This window comes from Sceloporus occidentalis, unplaced genomic scaffold (assembly GCF_023333645.1).
Source record: "Sceloporus occidentalis isolate IW3139 unplaced genomic scaffold, rSceOcc1.0.p SCAF_254, whole genome shotgun sequence".
Lineage (NCBI taxonomy): Eukaryota > Metazoa > Chordata > Lepidosauria > Squamata > Phrynosomatidae > Sceloporus > Sceloporus occidentalis.
Genome location: NW_028317234.1, coordinates 255,260 through 271,582, shown reverse-complemented (window position 1 = coordinate 271,582; position 16,323 = coordinate 255,260). Strand labels below are relative to the sequence as shown.

General features: G+C 42.8%; 1 non-coding gene across 1 annotated transcript; it reads left to right on the top strand.

The window, feature by feature from the left end:
* Positions 1 to 10,374: 10,374 nt before the first annotated feature.
* Positions 10,375 to 10,504, top strand: LOC149275963 (small nucleolar RNA SNORA35). Its single transcript, XR_016279369.1, has one exon. It is a non-coding gene; the product is annotated as a small nucleolar RNA SNORA35 (small nucleolar RNA).
* Positions 10,505 to 16,323: the final 5,819 nt, after the last annotated feature.

The following is a 16,323-nucleotide window of genomic DNA, read 5'->3' as shown; positions in this document are numbered from 1 at the left end:
GGGCTTGCTGATGGCGAAGATCACCGGCAGCTGCGGCTGTGACCGCTCTCCGGAGCGTTCACAGTCCATCCCCAGGTAAGTGTTTGGTGTCGCTGGATGCCTCCTGATCGAGGCATTCCAGCGACACCATTTAAGTTTAGGAGGCGATCGTTGATCGCCTCCTAAACGCTTTTAAAACGGGCGTCCGCCGCCATACAAAGTATGGCGGATGTTGACGCCCCGGGGAGGGGCCAGAGATGGCCCCTTTGTGCCGATAATGGCGTTGCTGAATGCCTCGAGGTCGAGGCATTACAGCAACGCCGTTTCGGTGCAGAAAGCGCTTTCTGCACCCGTTTAAAGACGTGCCGGTCCTGGCACGTCATTTGTCGTTATCGACTTGAATTTCCGTGATGTGCCCGGACCAGCAATTGTCATCAAGGGGTTAAGGGGTTAAGCAGGTGGTAAGGTAGTTGCTAAATTATCTATTAGAATGTGTGTGGCTAATGGATAATCTGACAATGGATCTGTGCCATCAAACACCAAGGCTATTTCTGGAGATACTAATATACTAATATGGACACATTACAGAGCAAATTCATCACTGACTGTATACATTTTATTCTTACACACAACTATTTTTCTTTTAATGAGACCTTTTTATCTACAGACATGCGGTACTGCCATGGCAACCAGATTCGAGCCGAGCTATGCCAATCTCTATGTTGCGGATTGGGAAGCGAACAACATTTGGAACAACAATCCGTTCGGCGCGAATCTGGTTCTCTGGAAAAGGTACATCGATGACGTACTCATAATATGGCAAGGAAATACTGAAGATTTACAGAATTTTATAACGTATATTAACCAAAATAAATATAATCTTAACTTCACATCATGTGTAAATAAACAACAAATAGACTTTTTAGATCTTACCCTTTTTATCAAGGATAATAAAATAAATACCAATACTTTTTTTAAGCCCACAGATGGCAATGGTTTTATTTATTTTTCTAGTCGCCACCACCCGAGTTGGCTTAGAAATATACCAAAGGGGCAAATCACTAGAGTACGCAGAAACTGTACGAATGAAGAAGACTTCATGACCCAAAGTCACCTCCTACTAAATAAATTTAAAGAAAGGAATTATCCAAAAGATCTCTTAACAGATAGTTTACAAACAATACAGAAAAAAAAGAAGAGAAGAATTTATAAATCACAATAGAAAACAAACAAATAAGGATGGTTATGATTATGATGAAAATCATTTATAAAAAATTAGCCAACCTAAAGACCATCTTAGCCCCTAGTGTGTTACCTACTATAGATAAAAAGAAAGATCATCAGAACTTCCTAACAGACAAATCTCCCGGTTTTCACCGATGTGGAAGGTGTAAAGTGTGCAGAACTTGTAGTGCCCAACAAAAGAAAACAACAATTTTTAAATGTAATAACACAGGGAAGGAATATCAAATAAAAAAATTTATTCATTGTAATACTAAAAATGTGATATATCTACTGGAATGTAAATGTGGCCAACAATATATCGGCCGCACGACAAGAGAACTTAAAGTCAGAATATTAGAACATCTAGGAGGAATACGGAATGAGAATATAAAACACAGTGTACCTAGATATTGTAACACATGCAAAACGTTCTCATTACCATTTAAAACTATAGGCATCGATCTGGTAAAAACACATTGGAGAGGAGGTGACATAAATTCAGTACTGTCCAAAAAAGAGACGGAATGGATTTTTAAATTTCAGACATATAAAAAAGGAGGCTTAAATACGGATCTAGATACACTCACTTTTATAGACTGATTATTAACATATATTTTTAATTTATGTATTTTTAATAATTAATTTTTTAATTAATTTTGATTTATTTAATCAATCCATTTTAATTCATTTCCGTTTATAGTAAGATCTAAAAGATATAATTTTTAATAAATATTTACTAAAATAGTTTAAAATAGCTGCTAATTTTTAAAATATTTTAAAACATGAAAATATTTAAAATATCACACAAATTTAATTTTAGGTTACACTTGATTAGAAATAAATATTAGGAAATATCATTGTTGCTCTTGTCTTATATATATAAATATAAATATATAAATATATATAAATATTTTTACCCTTATTCTTTGGCTCATTTTTTGTTTTGTTTTATTTTCAAATATGAATTTTATTTTTAAATATGATTTAATAATCAATAGGTTACTTAATTACTACATAAAATATATAAGTATAAACAGTATATATCTCCCTTTCTAGTTATAATACTTAATAACATACCTAAATGTCTCAGTATATGTCTCTCTATTTACAGACCTAAATGAGACTTAAATGTCTCAAGTATATGTCTCTCTACAAACACATTTCACATTAGATCTATTGCTATACTTTTTGTCTTATCTCCACACTATACGTAGGAGTATAGTCAGTGGCGTCGGCAGGGGGGGGCCAGAGGGGGCCATGGCCCCCCCTACATCATGCTGTGCCCCCCGGTGTGCCCCCCCAATCGAAACGCCGTCTTTTTTTTTTTTTTTTTACTAGACCCGGAGGAGAGAGTGAGAGGCGCCGAGAGGTTGCTGAGGAATAAATTCTCAGCAACCATTCGGCGCCTCTCACTCTTCTCCGCGACCGAGAGGCCTCTTCCTGGTTCGCAGTGCCGGCATTTCAAGCCGAGCGCCGGTATATGTCGTCATATCCGGCGCCCAGCAGTGAAGCCGGCAGAACCAGGGATACAGAGACCTCGCGATCTCACCGCTGGACAAGCCCAAGGTAAGTGAACTTCAAAGGGGGGGTTACAAAGTTAGGAGGGGGTTAGAGAGTCAGAAGAGGTAGATAGGAAGTGAGAAGGGGTAGATAAGGATAGATTGGGAGGGAGAGGGGGTAGATAAGGATAGATAAGGATAGATTGGGAGGGAGAGGGGGGTAGATGGGATAGATTGGGAGGGAGAGGGGGTAGATAGGATAGATTGGGAGGGAGATGGGGGTGGATGGGATACATTGGGAGGGAGAGGGGATAGTTAGGATTGATTGGGAGGGAGAGGGGGTAGATAGGATAGATTGGGAGGGAGAGAGGGGTACATAGGATAGGTTGGGAGGCAGATGTGGTAGATAGAGAGGCAGATGTGGTAGATAGGGAGGGAGAGGGGGTAGATAGGATAGATTGGGAGGGAGAGGGGGTAGATAGGATAGATTGGGAGGGAGAGGTCTTTATGGGACAAAAACGGCGTACGTTCAGCTGTTTGGGGACAAAGTTGACATAATGTGTAACTTAGGTGCTGGTCAGGTTCTATGTGGGCAGCGTGGACACCAGGGTTGGCTTTGGGGTGTGTGACCAGTGATCTATGCCTGTAATTTAGGGGGTTTTATCTATACCTTTAATGCAGAGTTTATATGTAATTTCCAATTGATTTATATCTGCAAAGCTGGGTTTTGTGTCATTCTGTTCATCTGTATCGGCTATATTTCCATACATTATTAATGTTTATGGAAATATAGGATTTGCATGTCTTATTCAGTTGATCAATACCTGGAGTGCTGTTTCCATGTGTTGATTATTTGATCTAAACCTTCAGTGCTGAGTGTACATGTGATTTCCAGTTGATATATACCTGCAATGCTGGGTTTGTGTGTTCTGTTGGTTTATACCTGCAATGCTATGTTTCCATACATTATTTATGTATACCTGCAAATACAAGTTTTTTTTTAATCTCATTCAGTTGCATGTGCTGTTTCCTTGTGTTGTTTATTTGATCTATACCTGAACTACAGGGTGTAAGTAAAAGAGCGCTATGGTTTAGTGAATGAGGGGACAAAGGGACTCTGGGAATGATTACAGGGGAGAGGACCTCTCAATGTCACGGTGCAGTCAGAAGGAGGGAACACTGCACTGACTCTCACTGTCTTCCCCTGATCTGCAGTCAGTGTGGCAAATATATTCGCAGCAGGGTCTAATATTAATATATATTGGCTGCAGGGGCTAATATTAATATATATCGGAAGCTGGGACTAATGTTTATATATATCGGCAGCAGGGGCTAATATTAATATATATTGGCTGCAGGGCCTATTATCAATAAATATTGGCTGCAGGGGCTAATATTTATATATATTGGCTGCAGGGACTAATACTATATATCGGCAGTAGGGGCTAATATTAATATATGTTGGCAGCAGGGTATAATTTCTATGTATATCGGCAGCAGGGTATAATATAAGTATGTATCCGCAGCAGGGGCTAATATTAATATATCCGCAGCAGGGGTTAATATTAATATATATCGGAAGCAGGGTGTAATATTTCTATATATCTGCAGCAGGGTCTAATATTTATATATATTGTCAGCAGGGGCTAATATTAAAGAATGAAAAATAACTGTCACTTTAGCTGTTATTTTGAAATCATATTTTAATCACAGTCTTTACTTCAAAGAGATAAGTGCATATTATGTAGTTAAAAATGCACGTCTAATGTGTGTATATATATATATATATATATATATATATATAGTGTATATGTACCGTTTTATAATTGGCCCCCCTACTTTGGTCCCTGGCCCCCCATGTGCCCCCCCTAAATATGAAACCTGGAGACGCCACTGAGTATAGTCTCTCTCTTTTCTCTCCTTACACCGTTCCGGGCTCCCGTTTACACACCCTGGAATTGAATATACATCATTACAATAAGATCCCTGACATATCCCTTCTCTCCCCCCAAAAAATACTCTTGAAACGAGCAACATCAAAAGATCTTTATTGACGATCCGCTTGAGAATTACCGCGATGATCCGAAACATCTACATCAGTGAGGGGAAAGGACTAACGTACGCCCACTAGGAGGAGTCACGATTCGGACAGACACAGCATCTGGGTTGCCTGGAGACGCCGGAGATGCAGGAGGGAGGAACTCTGAAAGCGTCCCGGTTGCCTGGCAGCGACGGAGATAGCGTGATGACGACACACCCGGAAGCTAAGACGACGGACGGAACGGAACATGGACAGGATATATAAATAGACGCTTAATCTTCACGGATACTACAAAACTTTTACTCCGGATAAAAGCTGAAATTATTATTTTTTTACCCCCGGACTTTGAGTTGAAGTGCCTGACACAACCTACTACCTTGTAAGTGCAATCTAACTTTCCTACAATATCACAGGAAAATACTGCACCATTGGCCTTTTCTCTTTTATATAGATTTTTTAGAAACAGAAGAAATAAAGAAAATTTTATTCTGAAGAGCCTGTATACCATATGTATTTTTGTGAGTGCACCCACTACACATTCATATTATAATTTTTATTTGACATTATTGCACTATTATTCTTTATTCCCCCCCCCACATGTACATGCGCCCCTATATCTGTGTTACTTAAAGATAAGGCATACACATAAAAATCGTAGAGACATACAAGGAACCAAAAAAGATATATATATATTGCATATTATGACATCACATTCTAAGTACATAGTCATTAATATGTAGTGCCCACCCCTTGCAGCTATAACAGCTTCCACTCTTATGGGAAGGCTTTCCGTAAGATTTTGGAGTGTTTCTGTGGAAATTTTTGCCCATTCATCCAACAGAGCATTTGTAAGGTCAGGCACTGATGTTGGACGAGAAGGCCTGGCCTGCAATCCCCGTTCCAGTTCATCCCAAAGGTGTTCAATGTGGTTGATGTCAGGGAACTGGGTGGGCCAGTCAAGTTCTTGAACACCAAACTCATGCAACCATGTCCTTATGGACCTTGTTTTGTGCACTGGGGCCAGGGGCGTAACTAGAAGCCTCAGGAGGACTTCATCATTTCATTTGTTATGTAACACTTTTTACTTTGGGCCTGACATCCATCATGGTGTGTACATCCTGGCTGGTGCCTACAGGAGATCCTGGCCTCTGCATAGTGGAGAGTTAGGGGTTAATATGACCGTTTGGCAGTGCCTCCACCTATTAATTACTCCAGGGAAATCACCTGCCTCGCCAAATAATTAGGAGCCCAACCTTGTATATTTGTCAGTCCCCTGGGGTAATGTTGGTGCACATAGATGTTGGGGCCCTTGATGGAGGTAATACTTCCCTTGAAATGGGTAGTGATGGTCTCAGTGCTTGTAACTAATCCTGAGTACCTTCCTCTGATATCTGGTGCAGTCTGGAAGCTTTAGTTTCTTATTCCATAGATGTAGGCCTTCTGTTGTATACTGGATCCCGTAATCCAACTGGAACCACATGGCAAACTCACTGCAGCACATCTGCCTTCAGACACCTGGCAGCCTGACACAGGAATCAATCAGCGCCTAATAGCAGAGACTTGTTATTCTCACACTATCTACCCCTCTTCCTCCCTTCTCACACTATCTACCCCTCTTCCTCCCTTCTCACATTATCTACCCCTCTCCACCCTTCTCACATTATCTACCACTTTCCCCCTTCTCACACTATCTACCGCCTCTCCCCCTTCTCACACTATCTACCGCCTCTCCCCCTTCTCACACTATCTACCCCTTTCCCCCTTCTCACACTATCTACCCCTTTTCCCCTTCTCACACTACCTACCGCCTCTCCCCCTTCTCGCACTACCTACCGCCTCTCCCCCTTCTCGCACCACCTCTTCCTACCCCCTCCCTTTTCACTATCTACCCTCCCCCTACCCCCCTTTGTAGGTCACTTACCGTGCAGTCCTGTGGTGGGAGCGGGAGGCCTCTGTCTCGCTGCTCTGCCGCGGTTCACTGCTGAGCGCCGCCACTGAGACAGACGCCTCACGCTCCCACCACTGCAGTTGGGGCAGCGCTGAGGCAGGTGGCTGTAGGGAGAAGCGAAGATAGAAGGACGCCGAGTGGTTGCTGAAAATGACCGCTCGGCACCACTTGGGCCCCCCCCTGACTGGCAGAACTCCAGGGCCTGGTCACAGTCTCGACCCCCTGCAACCCTGGATGTTCCGCCACTGACTGGGGCACACTCATGCTGGAATAGAAAAGGACCTTCCCAAAACCATTCCCAAATGTTGGAAGCATAGCATTACCAAAAATGTCTTGGTATGCCCTTGAGTTTGTGCATTTGCCTGGACTTTGTAATGGACAAGCCAGATTAAAAAGCTAGCTGACGTCAGAAACAATCAGCACACTGGAAGCACACCTAAGCTGAGATAACTGGCACATAGAGGAGTGCTACTGACTCGGACAACCTAGGTCGAAATAGTGACACCCAAGGGAGTGTTCTGAGGAACAGGGTGAAAAGTAGACTTGTACATTTGTATACGGGCGAACATGAAAACGAACAAGAAGGGTGCGTTTTAGTTGTTAAATCTGAATACTGAACATATGAACATGGTGGATAGGAAATCCATAGGTTCTCCGTTAGGAGTTAAAGGGCTGTGCAAGCGGCTCTATTAGTCACCAGCAGGGGCCTCCTTTGGCGTCAACCAATTGGTTGATGCTAGAGGAGGCCCCTGCCAGGGACCAATAAAGTCATTCTTATGGCCCTTTAACTCCTGGCGGTGAACCTACGGATTTCCGCTCCCGTAAACCCCTGCAATGCTGCGTAGATAACGGGAGCAGAAATCCGTAGGTTTGCCATCAGGAGCTAAAAACCTTTAACTCTTGGACCCCAAGAAGAAGTAAATAAAATGAAACATATCTAAGGGGTCACTTTCTTAAGAATGATTAATAGTTAACCCCTTGATGACAATTGCCGGTCCGGGCACGTCACCGAAAATCGTGACGATTATGACAATTGACGTGCCAGGACCGGCACGTCTTTAAACGGGTGAAAAAAATCGATCCGTGATCGATTTTTTTCACTCAAACGGTGTTGCTCTAATGCCTCGACATCGAGGCATTGAGCAACACCAAAAAAAAACATTCCCGCCCCCCCCCGATCGCTCCTAGGAGCAAATAAAAAAACATGTTTGAAAGACTGCACGTCTTTCAAACATGGCGGCGCCCGCCGCCGAAAAAACGGGTTTAGGAAGCGATCGCGAGTCGCTTCCTTTGCTTAGCTGGTGTTGCTAAGATGCCTCAGTATCGAGGCATCTTTGCAACACCTGTTTAGCAAAGGAAGTGACTCGCGATCGCTTCCTAAATGCTCAACTTACCTTCCCGGTGCCGGCGTCTTCGAAACACACGCGGTGTTTCAAGATGGCGGAGCCCATCAAGCCGGGGGGCGGAGCCTGCTGTCATCATCGGGGGGGGTGTTGCTGGATGTCATGGACATCCAGTGAATAACACCCCTAGTGGTCAGATCACTCATAAGAGTGATCATGATTTGCTAAATCAAAGGCAATGTTTTCTAAACATTGCCTTTGATCAGTATTGGATCTGCCTCCCTCCTTCACTTGTTTCTAGTGAGGGAGAGAGACAGATCGGTGTGTTTTCTGGTATTTCAGGTATTCTCTAATAAAAATATATATATATATTGATCCAAAGGCTCTTATAAGAGCCACCCATATAATATTAACCCCTTCATTGCCATTGATCACTGCATAAACAGTGATCTTGCATAGTGGCAATTGTTTTTGGGGTTTGTTTTTTTTTACATATTTTTTTTAGTTTTTTTAGTTTTTTTTTTCGTTTTTATTATAGCCATTAACCCTTTCCTTCCCCACTATTTTTGCTGCAATTGTTACCATGCAGCGGTATACGGCTGAGGAGGCGTATGCCTTTTTGGCCACAGATACAGCGTCAGATTTTGACGTTGGTCAGTTCACAGATACATCTAGTGATGTATCTGTGGCTGTTAGGACGCCTGCCACACGTAGTCGTGGCAGTGCACCAGAGGCATGGGTAGCGCCTAATAGGTACAAGCCAGCTATCCCTCCTTTTTCTGGAATTCCTGGCATCAATATTGATGTTACAGGATTCACTCCACTGCAATTTGTGCAGGTTTTTTTGGGAGACGATGTCTTGGGAGACATTGTCACACAAACAAACATTTATGCCCAGCAGCACCGTGCTGCTAGCCCTAATTCTTTTTGGGCAAAACAGCCATGGACTCCCATTGACGTGCCAGAATTTCTTAAATTCTGGGCACTCACAATGTTAATGGGCATTATAAAAAAGCCCTCCATCCGCTCCTACTGGAGCACCAGCCCCATCTTTAGTACCCCCATTTATGCCCAAACTATAACTAGGCAAAGGTATGAAATGATTCTTCGTTTCATGCACTTTAGCGACAACAGCCTGTGCCCCCCTAAGGAGGACCCCCAGTTTGATAGGCTCTACAAAATCCGCCCCCGATTACCCATCTCGCTGCCAGGTTTCCAGAGGTTTATACACCTGGAAGGGATATCTGCGTGGATGAATCCCTGATGAAATATAAAGGAAGGTTGGGATTCAAGCAGTATATTCCTTCCAAGCGCTCTAGGTATGGAGTGAAGGTGTATAAGCTCTGCGAGAGCGAGACAGGATATACTCATGCCTTCCGGGTATACGAGGGTAAGGATAGCTACCTTGACCCTCCAGGTTGCCCAGACCATCTGGGCACCAGTGCCAAGATTGTTTGGGACCTAATATTCCCCCTTATGAACAAAGGCTACCACTTGTATGTAGATAACTTCTATACAAGCGTCCCTTTGTTCAAGCTGCTGTATTGTTTCGATACGGTAGCTTGCGGTACTATAAAAAAGAACCGCTTGGGTTTCCCACAACACCTGGTACGAACCCGGCTAGGAAAGGGGGAGACCTCAGCTCTACGCCAAGAGGAGCTTTTGGCATTGAAGTTCAGGGACAGAAAAGAGGTGTGCATGCTGAGCACCATCCACGATGAAAGAACCGTGGAGGTTTCTGTCCGTGGCAGAGCTGGGGTCACTACAAAGCCAGTGTGCATCAGGGCCTATAACAAGCACATGGGTGGAGTTGATCTGTCAGATCAACTCCTACAGCCCTACCTCATTATGAGGAAGACAAAGGCCTGGTACAAGAAGGTTGCAATTTATCTAATGCAAATTGCAACCTATAACGCTTTTTTGCTGCACAAAAAAGCAGACACTGGGCTGAAGCTGTCTTTTTTGCAGTTTCAGCTCGAAGTAATTTCAGGTATCTTGTACCGTGATGCGCCTGGTCCCCAAGTAGTGATGGGAACCAACAGAATTGGGGCTACCCATTTTATTTTTAAAATCCCCCCTACAGCAAAGAAGCAGAATCCCCAAAAGAGATGCAGGGTATGCTACAGCAGAGGGCAAAGAAAGGACACTACATTTTACTGTCCAGATTGCCCTGGAAAACCTGCACTCTGTGTCGGTGACTGCTTCAAGCTGTATCACACAGTTTCCCATTTTTAATTTTTTTTTGTTCCTGCTCCATTTTTGTATATTTTTTATTTTATTTTTTGTTACATTTACAGTTTTTTAGCTTTTATTTGCTCCTCCATTTTTAAGCGTTTTTATTTGCACTGTCAAGTGAACCCTGTGTCCATTCCATGGCATGAGGGACCACTTAAGGTGCTAGATCAAATCCCTTCTTGGAGATAGGCCAGGCTTTCTTGTAACCTGTCCCTACTGATAGTTGGGTACAAGCATTTTTCTTTACCCAGATGTAAAATTCCTACTGAATTTGAATTGCTCATGTTCCAAATGTGGCCCTTTTGCCCCCAAACAATCTGACAAACCCATGCATGTGGGGTATCAATGTACTCAGGAGATGTTGCTGAACACATATGGAGATGGAGCTGTAATTTCACACCTGAAGTACAACGTATGTGAAAAAAACACCAAAAACAATTACTATCACAAACTTTGACAAGGGTTGGTGGTAGGATTTGTGCATGGAAAGGGTTAAACTATCAGCATCTAAAATACCCTGGGGTGTCTAGTTTTCAAAAATATATGGTTTGGTGGGGTAAATTTAATTTGCTGGCTTCAAAGATGCCCCAAATACCACATAGAGACAGAATTACCAGATTCAGAGAAAAATGGTTTTGAATTAGCAAAACTCTACTTGTACTTATTGCCCCATAACGTGTAGAAGAAAGCAAAAAAACATAAAAACATTGGGTATTTCTAAACTCGGGACAAATAGTAGAATCTATTTAGCAGGTTTTTTCAGTAGTTTTTTTATGATGAATAAAAGATTTTTCAAATAAAAGTGAGAAAATGTGTTTTTTTTTCAATTTTTCGTCATATTTTATTATTTTTATTATAGGAAATTACATCATATGAAAAAAATTATGGTGTCTGAAGAAAGCCCTTCTTGTCCTGAAAAAAACAATATATAACTTGTGTGGGTTTAGTAAATGGGTTAAGAGAAAACTACAGCTAAACACAAACACCGCAGAAACGATAAAACAGCCATTGTCACGAAGGGTACAAAAAATAGAATCAGCCTTTGTCACGAAGGGGTTAAGCAACAAAGCAAGTTTGTGTTTGGAGCGGAGTCTAAATGTCATTGTTCTGCATGGTAAGTGACAGCTATAGCATAATAACATTACTGTTCAGGTGATAAATCAACTGGTTGGATTCCATCTGACATGTTTCCACACCAGAGGTGTAAGATCATATATTTAACACAAAAATATCCAATAAAGCAGGGGCGTACCTAGAGTATTTGGCACCTGGGGCAGATCCTGTATGTGGCACCCCCCCACACACACACACTTTAAAACTGCATAGCTTCTATCGTTATATACTGGCGCAGACACTGAAGGTGGTACAGCATTACTGTTATTATTATATACTGAGGCAGACATTGACGGTGGTACAGCATAACACCTATCACTATATATTGAGGCAGACATTGACGGCGGTACAGCATAACACCGAATCACTATATACTGAGGCAGACATTGACGGTGGTACAGCATAACACCTACCACTATATACTGAGACAGACATTGACGGTGGTACAGCATAACACCTACCACTATATACTGAGGCAGACATTGACGGTTGTACAGCTTAACACCTACCACTATATACTGAGGCAGACAATTACGGTGGTACAGCATAACACCTATCACTATATACAGAGGCAGACAATGACGGTAGTACAGCATAACACCTATCACTATATACTGAGGCAGACATTGACGGTGGTACAGCATAACACCTATCACTATATACTGAGGCAGACATTGACGGTGGTACAGCATAACACCTACCACTATATACTGAGGCAGACAATGACGGTGGTACAGCATAACACCTATCACTATATACAGAGGCAGACATTGACGGTGGTACAGCATAATCCCTATCACTATACATTGTGCCAGACATTGACAATAGTGCAGCATATCTCTTATCACTATATACTAAGCCAAACATTGATGTGGTGTAGGCCTACCACTTCATTGTCTGGCTTAGTAGTAGGGATGCACCGAAACTAATTCTGGACTGAAACCGAAAATGCAGCATTTACCCGGCCGAAACAGATTATGACCCCCACCATAAAAAAAAAAATCTCACACTTTTATTTAAAGTAAGTAACACACCAAAAAAAAAAAACAACAATATATATATATATATATATATATATATATATGATTGTTAACAGCAATCACACTCCTATCATGCCCAGGCATACCCAGATTCCTGCATGTACTAGCTGACTTGGCATGATAGGAGTATGATTGCTAACATTTAATGCATTCTTACAAACTCATTAATTTTATCCCTCATTCATACAATTCATCCATTCTCTCACTCATTCTCACAATGCATCCACACACACATTTATTCTCTCACTCATTCTCACTGTTTATTTATTCCAATATACTTTCTACCCCCTCCCTTCTCACTCTTTACCCCCTCCCCCTGAATTCTTTCCTACCTTTCCTCCTTTTCGCTCTTCTTTTTCTGTCTTCTTCCGGTTCAGAGGGCACGAATGGCGGTGCGCGCTTCAGAGTTGTGCGCCGGGATCTGACAACAAACCCCGGCGCACAGCAGCAGTTGCCGCACACATCGCAAGGGAGCGGTATCGGAGGTCTTTAACAGACTTCCGGCTCCCTTGAGTGATTTTAGGCCGGTTAAAGGGAGACCCCCAACCGAGCCTGCTCCTCCAGCGGCGGACATTACTGTCCGTCTGTGGAGGGGTGCCTGGTGCCGGCAACGTGGCACCCCCCCTGAAGAGCGGCACCCGGTGCGGGCCGCCCGCCCCGCGCTAGGTACGCCACTGCGGTAAAGGAATAACATACAAAACTGCATATATAAAATTTTCACCAGATGGTGCAGAATACTCTAAATCAACATCGTATGAACTCAAGCTTGTGACAGCTGCTGTAGGCGACAGATTGCAGCTTTCTGCAGATCTGGTGACAGTGCCATAAGATATAAATGTTGTAGAGTAACAATGTCAAGGTGGTCTATCAGGTTGCTTATCCATACATGGTAGCAGTATAAACTGCTTTGTGTGCCCACTATGTAGGAGGTGAGAGTAGGATCTCACCCTATTGAGAGTGTGCCTTGACGTGGCGGGTGAGCTTAATTATGCTTTGGCCAATTCATATAACCAAAACCTCTCATTTATATTATGTTTATATATTTGTTGCCAACTTTATTAGGGTGAGAAGCGCAGACAGTATTTTGTTTTTTGTATACATTGTACAGCCAACACACTGTATTTGCAGCATGCTCACACTGTTTGGTAGGCCTTATATTATACATTTGTATTATTTGAGCCTGAGACTAGCTTAGCGCACCGACATTTTTTCTTTTCCCTGTTTGCACATATTTGAGGTTGTTGGCTCCTCATCAGTCTGGTTGCAGCTTGCTGTCCAGGGGTTAAATGGGAGGAGGTTTAATTGCACCTCCCCCAACACATTAATCTGGTTTTGGTAGCAGTATAAACTGCTTTGTGTGCCCACTATGTAGGAGGTGAGAGTAGGATCTCACCCTATTGAGAGTGTGCCTTGACGTGGCGGGTGAGCTTAATTATGCTTTGGCCAATTCATATAACCAAAACCTCTCATTTATATTATGTTTATATATTTGTTGCCAACTTTATTAGGGTGAGAAGCGCAGACAGTATTTTGTTTTTTGTATACATTGTACAGCCAACACACTGTATTTGCAGCATGCTCACACTGTTTGGTAGGCCTTATATTATACATTTGTATTATTTGAGCCTGAGACTAGCTTAGCGCACCGACATTTTTTCTTTTCCCTGTTTGCACATATTTGAGGTTGTTGGCTCCTCATCAGTCTGGTTGCAGCTTGCTGTCCAGGGGTTAAATGGGAGGAGGTTTAATTGCACCTCCCCCAACACATTAATCTGGTTTTGGTAGCAGTATAAACTGCTTTGTGTGCCCACTATGTAGGAGGTGAGAGTAGGATCTCACCCTATTGAGAGTGTGCCTTGACGTGGCGGGTGAGCTTAATTATGCTTTGGCCAATTCATATAACCAAAACCTCTCATTTATATTATGTTTATATATTTGTTGCCAACTTTATTAGGGTGAGAAGCGCAGACAGTATTTTGTTTTTTGTATACATTGTACAGCCAACACACTGTATTTGCAGCATGCTCACACTGTTTGGTAGGCCTTATATTATACATTTGTATTATTTGAGCCTGAGACTAGCTTAGCGCACCGACATTTTTTCTTTTCCCTGCTTATCCATACTCCCAGAAGAGTCTCTTTGGTTTTTAAAATCATATATGAATATATAGAACACGTGTCACGTACAAGTAGTTTGGAGACACCGTGGTCAGGTAGGACTCCAGGACAGAGCAGTTCAGACAAGCCAAGGTCAGGATTCCGGAGAACAGGATAGCCGGTATACGTAGCCGAGGTCAGGATTAAGGAGATCAGGATAAACGATAAACAAGCCGAGGTCAGGATACAGGATAACAACGTAGTCAGGCAAGCCGAGGTCAAACACAGGAATCAAGAAGGTAAACGCTATCTGGGTGCTAGCACAAGGCATAGACGACCATCAGAAGTCAAGGTGAAACTGGTCTGAGGGGTTTAAATGGAGAACCGCAGAGGAAGTCTGAATCTCCCATCAGCCCCTCATGACATCACTTCCGGTGTCAGTGAATCGCGGCCATCTTGTGGATGGCGTAATCTCCCTTCATAAATTCAGCAGCAGGACGCCGTGTACCAGGAGGTCTGCCTCTCCTGCGCGGCACTTCAGAGGAAGGTAGTGGAAGCGGTCTTGCGGTGGAGGGAGGTCTCCCTCTCCCTCGTGGCGGCGGCGGCGGCTGCTGCGGAGGTGGACGTGCGGTGGAGGGGGGTCTCCCTCTCCTTCGTGGCGGAGGTGGCCGTGCGGTGGAGGGAGGTCTCCCTCTCCCTCGCGGAGGTGGCTGTGCGGTGGAGGGGGGTCTCCCTCTCCTTCGTGGTGGCTGCTGCGGAGGTGGCCGTGCGTTTGAGGGGGGTCTCCCTCTCCCTCGTTGAGGCTGCTGCGGAGATGGCCGTGCGCGGGAGGGGGGTCTCCCTCTCCTGCGTGGAGGCTGCTGCGGCAACATGGGAGCCGAGGGCAGGTGAGTAACAACACGTTGATTAATTATCTCAAGTCTATTCTGTAAAAGATTAATTTGACTGATCAGATTCAAGTAAGGTCATTTGCCCTCGCATGGTAACACTCAAAAAGCAATTTGTAAATTTACTAGCATATAACTTGCTTTTATAGCACATGAGCACATGAACTGCAGGCGATGGTATACTTTGAATGGCATTCTGCATTACCTAAAATGGCAAATTTTCAAGATGTTTTAAAAAACATTTTAAACTGTTTAAAAGTTTTTAGTTTTTTTTTAAAAAAGGGAGCCAATATTTATACCCCAAGGTTTTCATTTAATCAAATAGGGCAATTGTCACCTTTGCTTAACAGTGCGTCACAAAAATGTGTTCATAAGTTGCTTGTTTTTAACTTGCATCAACTCGACTCTCCTGCAATCAAGGGAGTTTGATTGTTAATTTAGGCAAGTGCAGATGCTAGTTGTTAATAGTGAATTAGAATTTCTGCCAACCCTCATGTTTGGTAAATGCCAACAGGGAATGACCAGGAGAGTATATGAAAAATAAACATATGGAAGGCACTCTATCCTTTGTATGATCCTTCCCTATTGTTATATTTCATATACAGCAGTGGTAAAGAGCCTACCATGCTTTCATTAAAATATTTAATAGTACACACAATCTATTTTTTATAATGTGCTCCCTCTGCTTTATAAATATGGTACTTAAGGTGATAACTAGACCATTTGATGGAAAAAAACACAAATAAAAAACTTTATTGCATCTTTTCCTGCTTTCAGTCACATTAATGCAATATTACAGCATTACTGTTTTATTCCATTATATCTTTGTTTTCCTATCATACACAGCCAACAGTCTGTACTGTATTAATCCAGGATCAATAAATATGTATGAAACACAGGCATTGCATGTAATGTAA